This window comes from Terrapene carolina, unplaced genomic scaffold, assembly GCF_002925995.2.
Source record: "Terrapene carolina triunguis isolate 2854851 unplaced genomic scaffold, T_m_triunguis-2.0 Scaffold111, whole genome shotgun sequence".
Classification (NCBI taxonomy): domain Eukaryota; kingdom Metazoa; phylum Chordata; order Testudines; family Emydidae; genus Terrapene; species Terrapene triunguis.
The window spans coordinates 26,447,890-26,463,073 of record NW_020664462.1 but is presented as its reverse complement, the minus strand read 5'-3'; the positions used below and the strand labels follow the sequence as shown (position 1 = coordinate 26,463,073).

Sequence of the window (15,184 nt, the reverse complement as noted above, 5' to 3'; positions counted from 1 at the left end):
GTCTCCCTTGCTGCAGATTAAGCCAATTACTTCTTGTCCTACCTTCAGTGGACATGAACAATTGATCCCCATCCTCTTTATAAATAGACCGTAAGACATATTTGAAGACGGTTATCAGTCTTCTTCTCTCAAGACTAAACACGTCCAATTTTTTTTTTTTTTTTTTTTTAAACCTCTCTTTATAGGTCAGGCTTTTTAAACATTTTATTATTTTTGTTGCTCTCTTCTGGGCTCTGTTTATTTTGTCCACATCTTTCTTAAAGTGTGGTACCCAAAACTGGACACAATACTCCAGGTGAGGTCTCAACAATACCAAGTACTGTGGGACACTCTACGGCAGTAGTCCCCAAACTTTAAGTTGTGCCCCCCCTTATCCCAATGTAATCTGCCCATGCCGCCCTCTCCCCCTGGAAGCTGTGGTTGGGAGCTAGGGGCAAGAGTGGAGCTGTGGCTGGGGCCCAGGCCATGGGCAGGAGCCAGGGGTTGCGACTGGGAGCTGAGACTGGGAGCAGAGGTTGGGGCGGGGCTGGGCGACACTCCCTCCCATGGGGGCTGGCCCACACTCCCTCCCATGGGGGCTGGCCCAGGCCCTAAAAAAAAGGATTCGGGAAATGTTTTTTGACAAATAGATTCCTTACTAGACATATTAATACAGAACTCGGAGTTATAATTCATTTAAGTTACAATACAGAACTGTATTTCCCGCACCACTCAGAAACAGTGCAAAGGTTTGGGGGAGTCAGGGGTAACAGAGGAGCTGAGGGAGAGGGAAGTAATTGCTGAGAAAGAGCCTGGGTGTGAATTTGAAAGGTTGTTGGGTATGGATGGGACAAGGATGGTGGGGCCCGTGGAGAAAGATTGTTAGGGAGCTTCCCACATGCAGACCCTGGCTGACCCCTAGTCTCTCCCACTCAGTCAGGCACATCTGCCCCTGTTCCCATGTGTCTCCATGCCTCCACTCAGGCACCTCCCTGTCCCTATGTGGCCCTGCACTCCCTCCCCTGTCCCCTGCGCCTCCACTCCCATTCAGCCCCTACCCCAGTCTGTCCTCCCCCACTAACCCCTCCTATTATGAGCCCCTGTCTGACCCCCCAGCAGCCCCATGCTGTCTGTTTCCCCATATCCCCTGTCTCCTGACCTGGCCCGACAGGCACTGTGAAGAAGGCACTACAGACGCCCCCCGGATTATGCAAACCCGATTTACGCAAATCTGCACTTACAGGAAAAAGTTCCGTAAGCTAGTAATAGGAGGGGTTTTTGTTGTTGGTGTAATGGTCGGGTATACGTTTCTGACTTACGCAAAATTCGAGTTACGCAAGGCGTTCCGGAACGGAACGCTTGCGTAAGTCAGGGAGCGTCTGTACAGGCTCTCTCTCCCCCCTAGCTGTCCAGGACTGGCTGCTCCGTTCTAGCGCCATGGCGCCCTCTGGTGGGCAAAAGGAGGAACTGCAGCAATTTTACCAGCAGAAGCTATTTTCGGGGGGGTGGGGGGAAATGCATGGCACGTGAATTATGCGCACACGCAGTGGCGCAAAATTCCTCCAGTAGATACTATGAGGCTTAACACCTCCTTTCATTGAAAAAAAAAAAAAAAAATTGTGCATGATTGTTAAAAAAATAGTTATTTCTGATACAAATCTTCAAACTATTTATTGCAGTTTTTTGTATTTTGGATGATGGCTTGAAAGAACCATTCAATAATTATCTAACTTATCTTGGTGAATTTAGTGTCAAGTTTTAAGTATGGCAAAAATGTATGCTTTAATTAAAATAAATGACATTTTCTAGCCTTTACCGTTAAGCTTCCAAATGTGAAATGAATTTAAAGTGATGTTGTTCAAGCCTGCAGACAAACCCAATTCTTGATCTAAATCATAGCTCTGCCAAGCTGCAGAACCTTGCAAGTACTAAGGACCATGATCAGTTTCCCATTAGTACCATACAGCGTGGGTAGCAGTACAACTTAAGAAATCGGTCAATTTTTACATCGCTGTGGCATAGGTGGGGACTGCTATGAGTAGCAGCAGAGCCTGCATGATAGATAAACAAGATTCCTTTTTATTTCAATAAAAAGGAACTAAGCCATCAAAATGCATACATTACTTACTGAGCAACTATGTGATCTTATTACCCTCACTAGTTTTAACTCACATGATTTTTAGCACCCTTTTGTGTTACATTTCTTTCCTGGTGTGCTCTGAGCTCTACTTCCGAGTTTCCACCTGGAGTTTAATGTTATTTATATTATGGTAGCACAGATGCTGCACATACAGTGTCATGATCCGAAGAGCTCCCATAGTCACCACTTCTGTACTGTAGAATCTGCCCTTAGATTACCTCATAATAAAATACAGAAAAACTGAGTGGAAGAGTTTTGTTGTATAGATTTGCACCAGTTCAATTGCTTGGTTTTGATCGGTTCCTCCAAGTGAGCTGTAGACTGGTATTTTATTTAACAATCCAGGGTTTTTTGACCTTTTTAAATTTTAGTTAAAGTTGCTTGCTTCACTGGTAGAGAGGTTACAGTTGTGAGACCCAGAAGTGATACATGGTAAGGGGTTATACTTCTAATTCGATTCATTTTTTGATCCTCTAGTGCTCTGTAATGGAGAGACCTATGCTGTTTTGGCAGAGAGGGCACCAAAAGTTTAGAGTTCTTTTCTGTAAGTTGATTAGGTCTGCTCTAATCATTGTTGCGGAGTACTTGTCTAATAAATGGTAATTAGTGGAAGTGTAGGGGAAATGGTTTCCATTGGAATTTTGTCTCAACCGTTATCATGGTAGCTAAAAATAGCACTAGACTTCATTCCCATGCAGTAGAATAGGTTGAATTATACTGTAAAATAGATTAGTGGTTTTATCAGAAAGTGGTAGTTATTTAATGGTTCTTTATTGCACATGGATGTGATGTTTTTATAGCTATATTAAGGCTTCATGGTACATTTATTATGATGCCCAGGAACATATTTAAGATGTTTGATTTCTGTCTTTAATAAATAAAAATAAAAAAAATTAAGGTTTTGATTGTTCCCAGGCTGCCCTATAGAACCTGTTTTACAGTACATTTCTAGCAAGGGGAAATTCTTTTGCATAATATATTAAGAGGGCAATAGTATGACTAGAGCAGCAGCAAGTATCAGGCATTTAGTGAAAACCCTGGGTTTTGCTACTGATGTACATACTGACAAGGACTGGGCTGGGATTGCATTCCTGTTTTACTTCCTCTTGCATGAAGGTCTCCATATGCATGTCTATCTTTATCCTACAGTAGATGGATAGGACACAGCTAAATCTGTGTACCAATGTTTTTCCACTGATTTTTGTAGAAAGTTAAGTGTCAGTTGTGCCAGCTTGGAGTCAAAGCTTTAAAAGTTTCAAAAAGCATACCAATATCTTGCTTGGGGTTATTTTAGTCTGCAGGGTAAAACTGGTCACTGTTCCATTCTCAGAAGGATCCATTTTGTCTTGTGCATTTTGGTTTACCTATCAGCAATGTGTATATATTTTTTTTAAAACGATGATACAGAACAGTTTGCAGGTATGATTAAAATTATTTGGGTTGGAAACATTTGTATTCTGAGGTAGATATATTACTTTGTTTTTCAATGGCTATTAAAGTATTAAAGTTATTCCTATACCACCATTAAGATTTAATTCACTAATCAGTTTAGTGAAACTGATAATTCAAAGCCTGTCCTTTGAATTCGGTCCCTCCACCAAAATGGTACGAAGCTTCAACTCTGGAAATAGCTCTCTCTCTCTCTCCTGAGTTCTTCTGTACAGGAATTCTTGAACTGCATATCCTGTCCATTAGTTTCCTCATTCAACTTTAATTCCAGTTCTCATTTTCAAATATTATGTTCTCTGCCCTGATGATTTCTGACAGCTCTACTTTGAAAAGTTTGATACCACCACATTTTTAAACAATAAAAAAATATTTATGCTAAATGGCTAACATTACTCTTATCAGATATTCATTAAGGGTGAGCTTTTTTGAAACATGATCAGCACTGGCCTAATTCTGTATCCACTGAAGTCAATGGGTCCCATTGATTAATTTTATGAGCAGTTAGGACAGTGTGCTTTTGACAATGCCATTCTACATCTAAAGTTTTAGTTTTCTGAATTTTCTAGACAAGGAAAGAATATATTTAAACACAGAAGAGCAGATGTCTGATGGTACTATGTTCCAACCACACTAGTAAACAATAAGCCCTCTACACAAAAAAAGTCATGCCTCAAGTCTCAAGCACAGATTGTGAAAAAATGTTAAGAGTTTGGTCCTGTCCACAACAATGTGTGTTCAAAAGTGATTTTAGAGATGACCCATGTTTGAACTATTGGGATAAGAAACTAAAGAGACTAAATGAGTTTATGCACTGTTCTATCAGAATCTGGGACTGACAGTTTTTTTTTTAATCCATTTCCCTTCAACCAACAAACTGCCAAAAAGTTACAAGATACCTTATAAAAGTTAAATCATACAACAGGAAAAGAATGCAAAATTAAGGTTACAAAAATTAAATACAAATACAAGTCTTATGACTGAGGCTCAAAGTCTTCTTAAAGAGACTTATGAAAGATTGGAAGAAACCACACTAATAGCTTGTATTGCTTACAAGCATAACTCAGGAAGTGAAAGTCATAATTAGACTACACTCCATCCAACAAAATACTCAAAACAAAAAAACATAACAAAAAAAATGTACAGGTAAATTTCAGCGCTCAGAGAAGAACTAGTATCATTAGCTTGAGCCTGGAATAATGAGTGAGTTCTGTATAAGTTTCTCCACTCATGTCTCCAAAGCATCTCATATTCTGACCTGTAACAACCCTACATAATTCATCACAACTATCAGTCTGCGCTGATTTTGTAAAGTGAAGAAATGGGCAGGGGAGGGGAGAAGGGAGAAAAGAGCCTCATCTCATTTATTCATTGATACATGTACCCCTCACTATCACTGGGCCCTAACTAATATGGCAAACTAACATGGAAACTTGACTGTTTTAATGTTTTCAAGAGCATTCAAAGTCCCCCTGAAATCGAATGGGACTTGTGCTTGTAAGTCATTTGATCTGGGATGGGATTTTGGAAAGGGCTTACTGTCACCATTGGAAAACTCATCCAATATAATATTACACGCCTCGCCGGGCAGACGAGGCTGGTCTTAAGGCCAACAGATTTTGTCAAACTAGTGATAAGATTGAATTCTAGAGCTGGAAAGTCCTTCATGATAATGCCCCACTCTGAGTCCACAATGTTAAATCAAAGGAACCATTAGCTCCAGTACCTTAACTGACCTCCAAGGCTGGGATGTCCTCTCAGATAGCCATGTCCAAAGGATACAGGGCTTTTTAGATCAAAGTCAAGCATCCTGGTTTGCTTTCACAAGCAAACAGGAAGCCAGTGCAATTACTTGACAATTCATTAACTTGTTCCATTTGGCTCAAACTAAGCAAATAGAGAGATTAAAGCTAGTGCAGAATTAGTTTCTGAATGGTCTTGAAGGCTAGCTATGTACAGAGCACATTGTGCAGAATGGATCACTGCAAAAACCTTGATAACTCTGGAAAACTATTAGGACCTTGTTAAAGATTTGTAGTCCAGTTTCCAGAAATAAAACACACACGCACTAATACATTTACAGCTTTCCGAGAAAGAACAGACTTTGAAAAGTCTATTTAATAGTCAGTAAAATTCTTATACTTTACATTCCTATAAAAGGTACTTTGCTGAATTAATACTTCACTGTTTGTATTTCTACATTAAGCATACATCTGTTGAAGTTTCAAGGCATCTGCTCAAAGTAGTTAGGATTTACTACTCACTAATACAAAAATTAATAGATCATTAATTACTAATAGAAAAAAATAATAGATTATCATTAATTACAGCTTCAACAAAGAATGAAGTATCTTTGAGGTAGACAAATGAGAAAAAAATTGAGAAAACAAGGAGTAACAAAAAATTCTTATACAGCAATTATAGCATAATGGGCATTATGGTTTGATGTACTGAACAATGGTATGAGAAACTTATTTTAATTCTGGTTTGGGCACTGATGTGACTGTGCACAAGCTAAAACCTTTCTGTAGCTATTTCCATATCTGCAAAAAGGGGGATTATACTTGCTTACTTCACAAAGAATTGTGAAACTTAAGTAATGTTTGTACAGTGCTTTGAAAACACAAAATACCACTACTACAGATTATTAGTGTTACTCTACTCAAAACGCAGAAGGAAGTGTGTTACGACTCTGGATCAGATCAGCCCTTGTGTAAGCAGACTTGGCTTCAATGACCAAGAATCTCCCCTCCATTAATACCTGACCTACATAGAATTTGGTTAAAATTCAACTGCTGGATTTCTAAGTTATAGTTTATCAGTCTAAATAATGTAAATGTAGTCCCAATTAAACTTAATTTGATAGTTATTTGTATTGCAGTAGGTCCAAAAGACCTCAGCCAGAATCGGGTAACCGCAGCACAAAGCCCTGAATAAACATTACTCCTGGGGCAATTCTGCAACATTGCCGAGCACAGAATTAGTGTCTCCCCCTGTCCCAGGCAGAATAATCGATTCTGATGGGGAGGTAAAGGGAAGCTGCAATTACAGCTTTTGCTCACCGGGGTGGTTGTGGCACCAGAAGAGAGGGCAGATGGCTCATGGCAGGAGCAGCCAGCCGAGGAGAGGGAGTAGGCAGAGACTGCCTTCCTCACAGCGCCCTGCCCATAGGGTCAGGTGAGGAGGCATGGGATGGGGGAGGAGGGGGAAGGATGGACAGAGAAGGACACAGGAGCTAATGGGGTGACAGCACTGAGCCAGGGACTGAATGGGAGTGGGGGTAGATGGAACATGGGGAGAGGGACAGCTTATGCCTGGCTGAATGGGAGAGGCTAGAGGTCAGCCAGGGTCTGCATGGGAGAGGCTCCACAAATCCGTCATTAGCTCCCCTCAAAAAAGTCTGTTCCATACTTCTCCAACCCACACCCAACAACCCTCCAGGTTCATTCCCAGTCTCCTTCCCAGCAACTACTTCCCTCTCCATTACCAGACTCCCCCAAGCCTTTGCACTGCTTCTGAGGGGTACGGGAAATATGGTTCTGTATTGTAGTTTAAATGAATTACTCAAAGTTTTGTATTAATATGCCTAGAAAGAAATCATTTGTCAAAAACATTTCCTGAATCCTTTTTTGTTGTTTGAATTGTTACAGACATACTTGCTGAAAGGTATTTTTAAATAAAATTACCAAAATAATTGAAACCGGCATGGTGATATGGACCCTGCCCCAAAGAGACAGAACATACAAGCACTAGTAATAAGGATAATGTCAGGCATGCTCCTTGTTAGTTCTCAATTTTTATATATATATAAAATATATACAAACATATATATACACACACACACACACAGCTGGCCCAACTTATTACACATCTGAACAATGATTAACTTTTTAAAAAGTTAAAGTTCTCCTCTATTTCAAAGCTCAACCAAAACAGCAGCCATCAGTCTCATTTTAAAGGCTTTCAATATGCTTCCCTCTCTGCAGAAGTGGCCAGAACACAGGCAGCAACCAGAGGGAGTTTCTCTTGCCTCCTGAGAAATCAGACCCTGGGAATTTGTGGGAACTCCTGCCCTACATCACTGTCCTAGGTGCTGGTGAGGTGGTGTCACTAGAGCCCAGCTCCACAGTGGGGCAAGTGACCTGCCCAGCCCACACCGTGCTCCTGCTGCTTGCCTTGCAGGAAGGAGTGGGAATTCCAGCCAATGGGCCATTGTGGTGTTGGTACCTAAATCTGGGCTCCTGGGATGGGGTGGGAGGCGGAGAATGAGTGGGTATAGCCCAGCCTGGCTCCTTCCCCCTACCAACAATGCTGCTCTGACTGCTCCTGGAAGTCTCTTGCCTCCTGGGAGGCCTGGTTCCATGCTCTGAAAACTCAGGCCTGGTCTATACCTAAGAACTTAGGTGGACCTAGGTACGTCACTCGGGTGTGAAAAATTCACACTCCTCAGAGACGTAGTTAAACTAACCTACGCCCAGTATGGACCATGTCTACACTACAAACTTTGGTCAACACAAGTTACTTGGGCATAAAGTTGTCAACGTTAGCATATTGTTTGTGCGCATGCATATTTGGCTCATTGTGTCGGGGGTGCATGTACCCACCAGGAGAGCTTGTATCAATGCAGTGAAGTTTTCCCTGGGTAGGCATCCCAGTGTGCAACCCGCCACCATCCAGCGCACTGTCTTTTGGGACATCTTGGCAATGCACACAGAGATGACTGGGAGCAAGGGGTCCTCTTACCAGTGTGCAACTGTCTCCATCCCATAATGTCATCTCTCCCATAATTTTCATGCTTTTTTCAAAATCCCACAAACCCGCGTGGCCTTCCTTGCTGACCAACATCTCTGACAGAAGCACAGAGACTGTACAGCTCTGCACTATTATCCTAAGCATTCTAAACACAGGATGAGTGATCCTGCAGAATTTGCAGAGCTGCACGAACCACCAAATAAGCAGGTGACGATGTTTTCTTGGAGACTGCTGTGGGACAGAATAAGAACCAATTCAAGGCTGCTGGTGGCGTTAATAGAGCAGCTTCAAATGCTGGAGTGCTCAAATAGTAATGCAGGCTTGAGATGATGAGCAGCAGCTGCAGAATTTTCAGATGCACAAGGCCACATTCCTGGAACTGTGTGCCGAGCTTGTCCCAGTCCTCCAGTGCTGGGACACCAAAATAAGAACTGCCCTGCGGTGAAGAAGCGAGTAGCAATGGCATTGTGGAAACTTGCAACACCAGATTCCTACCGGTAAATCAGAAAACAATTTGGAGTTGGAAAATCCATTGGGGAGGCCGTTGTCATGCAAGTGTGCAGGGCCATTAATCACCCTTGCTATGCAGAAATGTGACTCTCTGCAATGTGCAGGGCAGAGTGGATGGATGTGCAGCAATGATGTTCCCAAACTGCAGTGGAATAATAGACAGCATGCACATGTTTGACACTAAACCATCTTGCTACAGAGTACATCAAACAGAAAGGGCTACTTTTCTATGGTTTACACTAGCAGTTATGGATCACAGAAGATGTTTCACTGACACCAGCATAGGCTAGTCAGGGAAGGTGGATGACTCTCCCATCTTTAAAAACAGAGGGCTTTTCAGAAAGCTACAAGCAGGAACTTTCTTTCCTGACTGGGGGATTACCATTGGGAATGATGAAATGCCAGTAGTGATCCTTGGGGATCCAGCTGACCCCTTATTCCCCTGGCTCATGAAGTCATACACTGGCCATCCTGACAGCACCAAGGAAAGATTCAACTACCAGCTCCGCAGGTGCAGAATGACAGCTGAATGTGCTTTTGGTAGACTGAAGTGACGGCGTTGTTTACTCACAAGACTGGATCTCAGTGAGAAAAATATTCCAATGTTTATAGCTGCCTGCTGTGTCCCACATAGTATCTGAAGCAACGGGGGAAATGTTGCCACCGGGGTGGAGGTGGAGCAGCTGTCTGCTGAGTTTGAATAGCCGGACCCACAGGTTATTAGGACAGCTCAATGAGGTGCTATACAGAGCACTTTAACAGTGAGACACAGTAACGTGATGTGGTATACTGTAGCTTACCGGCCCTACTGTTTTGCGGTCTGTTAAGAACTGTGTGGTGCTTGGTGTACATATATGAATAACACTGTCAATGCACCTATTAAATTTGGCAGTGCTTGTTGTACATATATGATTATTAAAGTGTTTGTCACCGATCCTCTGAGTTGTATCATACTGTACAATAACAAATAAGTGGGTGTTTTCAGAACTGTTAGGCACTCTGCAGCATATGTTGTGAACTAATAAAGATCTATTATTTGGAAAGTAATTTAATTTTATTCAGTAACAACAATTAGTGAAAAAATCTGTGCAATTTAAAAGCAAATAAATTAAAAAAACTTAATAAATTAACAAAAACAGAACTTATGAAGGGGAAAAAATATTCATGTCCATTTTAGCTACACAGAAAGCAACTGTGGCATTCACAGGTCAGTGTATATGAAGCTGTGGTTGTCTATAATTAGGGCCCTATCAAATTCAGCACCATGAAAAATGTGTCACAGACCCTGAAATCTGGTCTTTTGTGTGCTTTTACCCTACACTATACAGATTTCATAGGGGGAGACCAGCATTTCTCAAATTGGGGGTCCTGACCCAAAAGAGAGTTGCAGGGGGGTGGTGTCACAAGGTTATTTTAGGGGGTCATGGTATTGCTACCTTTACTTCTGTGCTGACTTCAAAGCTGGGCGGCATATAATACCATGCTATCATAACTTCTACCCTGCTGCTGGCAGTGGCTCTGCCTTCAGAGCTGGACTCCCAGCCAGCAGCCGCCACTCTCCAGAGCTGCCACCAGCAGCAGTGCAGAAATAAACGTAGCAATATCGCAACCCTCCTACAATAACCTTGTGACTCCCCCACAACTCCTTTTTGGGTCAGGACTCCTACAATTACAACATTGTGAAATTTCAGATTTAAATAGCTGAAATAATGAAACTTACCATTAAAAAAAAATCCCATGCCTGTGAAATTGACCAAAACGGACCATGAATTTGGTAGGGCCCTATCTAGGTCATCACTCGCGGAGGGGTAGGACAGCAGCCCCTGATGCCATATGGAATGTTGGAGGCAGGGGAGGATGTAGGTACTGCATGGAGTTCTCCATGGACTGCAGAGGAGGCTGAGACTGGGATTGTTGAACCTGTAGGTCCACAATAGTGTGCAGCATCTGTGTTTGGTGCCAGAGAAGCCCCATTATGTCCTGTTGCATCTCCTTCTCCTGCAGAGTCTCCTGGGCCTTTCTCCTCTTTCCTTCTCCAGGCTGTCAGCAATGTTCACCCTCCAGGGCCTGTGCTCACACTGGTTTGCAGGATCCCATTGAACATGTCATCCCGAGTCCTCTTATTTCTCCTCATCTGGTTCAGGCACACTGCAAATGTGCAGGGGGAACCCCTCAAGGCCCCCAGCAGCAGTAAACAGAGCTACCACTGTCAGTATAGTTACAACAGAAAGAAAAACTTAATATTTCCTTCCTCTCCTCCCCTAAAATTTTAAACAAGACAATTATTGATACTTCTGCTTGGGAGTGCTGGTGCACGACACCACTCTCAGCACCAGCCATGGTGAATATGGCACGCCATGGATTAGGGAAATGAGGAGGGAATTACTGGGTTGCACGAAACTAAGAGAGCAGCGGTTCTCAACTGTGGGGCCACGAGTCCTTTTGGGGGGGCAGGAGCGGGCACAGAGCCCAGCCACTGAAATCCCCCTCCCCGGCGGGCCTGAAGGGGGGAATGGTGCAGGGTTGAAGTTTCGAGCTCTCCTCCTGCCCTGCCCCTCCCCTCTGCCGCCAGGAGCGGCACGGAGTGGAGCTGCAACTCCAGCCCCGAGCCAGGAGCAGTACAGGGCTGAAACCCCCGGGGGGAGAGGGGGGGCACCCTAAAACGGGAAGAAACCTTGAGCCCATGGGCAGAGTTGAGGGGGCACAAGGATGTTGATCCCCCCCAAACTGCACTGCCTTACCCAGAGTGGGGCAGTCCTGGGGCAGCTCCACCCCCCAACCTCCTCCTCTCCCCCAGCTTCTATCAGGCCCCGCCCTCTGGCTAGGTCCTAGGTGGGAAGCCGGAGCCAGGCAGTGTGGGGCAGCTGCTCCTCTAGCTGGTGGTGCCATGGCGTGGCCAGCCATGGCGTTCCCCTATCTGCTGCTGGTGCCCGGGGTTGTGGCTGCTCCTCAGCTCCAGTCCCCTTTTTGACTACTCCCCGGGCAGCTCCGGGCCCAGCAGAGCCCTCGGGGAGCAGCCACTGGCCACAGCCCCAGACAGACAGATGGCCTGCTGAGGTGAGTCGGGAGTGGAGGTGGTGCTCCTTCCCTGGACCCCGCTATGCAGAGCTGGCCAGAGCCCTGCCAGCCCTTGTCCCCCCCTGCCCAAACAGATGTCAAACTACACCTATGCCCAAGGGTTTCCAACCCTGGCCCGGACCCCACCCCTGCTGGGCCCTGGAGTTTTTCTAGCATGTTAAGGGGGGTGGGGTGGGGAGCTCAGAAAGAAAAATGGTTGAGAACCCCTGGTATAGAGCAATGCCACTGAATACCGGCACCATTTTTTTTTTTTTTTTATTATAGGCGATGGTAATTTTAGCTCATATCTCACTCCTGAGGATAACACTCAGGGCTGGTCTTCACTATGAGGAGATTAACGCTGGGTCTAGTGAAGACCTGCTAAATTGATGGCAGAGTACTTTCCAGTTGACCCCGGTACGCCAACTCCCCGAGAAGATTAAGGGAAGTCGACTGGAGAGCATCTCCCATCGACACAGCACAGTGAAGACATTGGGGGAAGTCGACCAAAGTTTTGTCAACTCCAGCTATGTTATTCACAGCGTTTTAAAATATCGTGCACATAATTTTTAAATATTTTTGGTGCAAAATTCCCCCAGGAGTAAATTACTGCACACAGTAAGTAACATTTCCTCCTTCTTCAAATTGTGTCCCTATAGGTGCTCCATTTCAAGTGATTTTCAAGCAGTGTCCCTAGGAGAAGGTAGCTTCAGAACAGAGACTAGAACAGAGGACAGTGCTGCAGAACCAAGTGCCGCATCAGATCTGATGGCATGGAGCAGGATGTAATGCTTTGAAAATGTTTGGACTGAGGTCCAGGTAGTGGCTCTACATAGCTCAGATACTGGAACTTTTTTTAAAAATGCAGATGTTGCCTGCAATCTGCTTGAATGTGCACTCACCTCCAGGGAAGGTGAGTACCTGCAGATTCATAACACGTAGAAATACAATGCTATATCCATTTAGAAAGTCTGAGTAGAAATAGGAGCCTTCCCCAGACCTGTGAAGGATATGAAGGGTCTAGGCAATCTCCTAAACTACTTAGTCCTATCCAGGCAGATGACCAAGATCCTTCTAACATCCAAGGTATGAAAATAGGATGTGTGTTGAGAACCATGAAGTTTCTGAAAAAAAACCTGGCAGATGGATAGACTGGTTAAGATGAAAATCCAATTACATCTTTGGTAAGAACCTAGGATGTGGATGTAAAGAGACTATTGTTAAAGAACACTGTAAAAGAGGGGGAGATCTGCCATTAAAGTTCCAATCTCCATGACCCTATGGAATGACATGATATTAACTAAGAAGGCTGTCGTCACAGAAAAATGAGGTAGGGAGCATGTCACCATTGGTTCAAATAGAGGTCTTATGAGATAGCGGAGAACCAGATTGAGGTCCCAAGGTGGGGTGGAGCGTCTAATATGGGGTGAAAAGATTAGTTGGACCCTTAATAAATTTGGACAATACCAAGTGAGCAAAAACAAAGAATCCCTTGACTGGAGAATGAAAAGCTGAAACAGCAGCTATGTGTAACTTGACCAAACTGATAGAGAGCCTGGATGTCTTCAGATCCAGCAGTTAATCTAGGATGAGGGAAAGGGGAACCAATTCAGCCCTGAGATAGCAACAACTGGGCCAATGGACGAATTTCTCCCATTTCTGCAGGTAACTAGTGAGGGTGGATACACTGCTAGCTAGAAATCTCCAATCAAGGGCTTGAGAGGCACATACATACTTGAAGTGGAGTACCCATAGGGAAGCTATTTGAAGAAGGTAGGATTACTTACCCATCACTGAGACTGATGGAATAGACTACATCATCCTTGGAAAGAAATCCCTTACAACTGTCACAACTCCTTCCACACACAAGGAAGAAGCAAAAACACTGTCAGCCACCTCCATTATACCAATAACCACTGCCTATCTTCTCTTTGTCAACAGTCAAGACACTTCCCAAACCAATTCCCTGAAGAGCAACGATGTCAAGACAAGCAAGTATTGAAACCACCAAGAGAGGAGAAAAAGCATACCAATAAATAGTTCTACTGGTACAACTTCCATCATTCCAGAATGACTTAGTTTACAGAATGAGAGAATTTAGGAGATTTGCCACTTTATAAACTGCCTTCCACTTCATAAATTGCTCTGCTGATGATATCCCCAAAGAGGCTAGGAAAGCCAGGTTGCAAGAACAGATTACAGTGAAGAATTAAGAGATGTTTATCTAAAAACCTAAAAGCCTCCACCCTAAAAGAACTAGGCATACTTCCAGCTGCAGAGAAATAAAATAAAGTGATTGAGGTTTACACAGCAATGAGGATTGTTGACATCTTTCACTGCCTGTAGTCAGGACAGCTGTAACTAACGCTGTCTCATTTTATTTAATTGGGGGGCGAGGGGGGAGGGAGGGGCAGAGGAAGGGTCTGCAAGATGGGAGAGATTCATAATAATATTAAAATCTAGGTCTTGCAATCTATAGCATCCAGGTAGAGCGCCTTACATACACTCCCCTAATGTGTAAAGAAGAGTCACTCTTTTACCAAGACTACTGTCACTAATAATAGGCTTAGAAATACCAGATGTAATCAAAATCTTAATTTCCACCCTGTTTTTCAAAGAAAATGTTAATCCTTTTTGTTGAACAATACAATCTGATAATTTTAAAAATGTATTAATCTGTTCTCATCAGGAGTGAAGTTTATTTGAAATTACATTCTTCAAAGGGAGACTATGGTGTCATTATGGTCAAATTATTGAAACAGTATCCAATTTACTTTTGTTCCATATATTGTTTCCAAATCATTACTAGCTAGTTTAATGACCATCTAGGTGCTCTTCAGATTGGTTAACTGTGCAATACTAGATATTTAATTCTTCCTAAAGCCAGTGTAAGATTCCATGCTGATCTATTTGGTGGTTGTGGTAGGGGAAGACATTGGTGGTGGTCTTGATTGTTTCCAAGGTACACACATGCTCAGGGTCTATTGATTTCAAAACCAGAGCATGCTTTATGGTTAAAGCCAGATAGAACAGGCCCTGAAAAGAGGACTTCTCTGTTTTTCAAGAATGCATAAACCAACTCTTTGTTCCACCTACCCTCCACCCAATGTTCCAAACAACTATCAAACCTCTTAAGAAAATGGTAACAGTCAACAAGAAGAACAGGAGTACTTGTGGCACCTTAGAGACTAACAAATGTATTAGAGCATAAGCTTTCGTGGGCTACAGCCCAGAAGTGGGCTGTAGCCCACGGAAGCTTATGCTCTAATAAATTTGTTAGTCTCTAAGGGTATGTCTACA

The 15,184-nt window shown here is 43.4% G+C and overlaps 1 protein-coding gene across 3 annotated transcripts in view; it reads right to left on the bottom strand.

Annotated features, from left to right (window-relative positions):
* The window catches only part of EPC1 (enhancer of polycomb homolog 1), a 108,639-nt gene that overhangs the window by 34,023 nt on the left and 59,432 nt on the right, over positions 1–15,184 (bottom strand). The window lies entirely within an intron of this gene.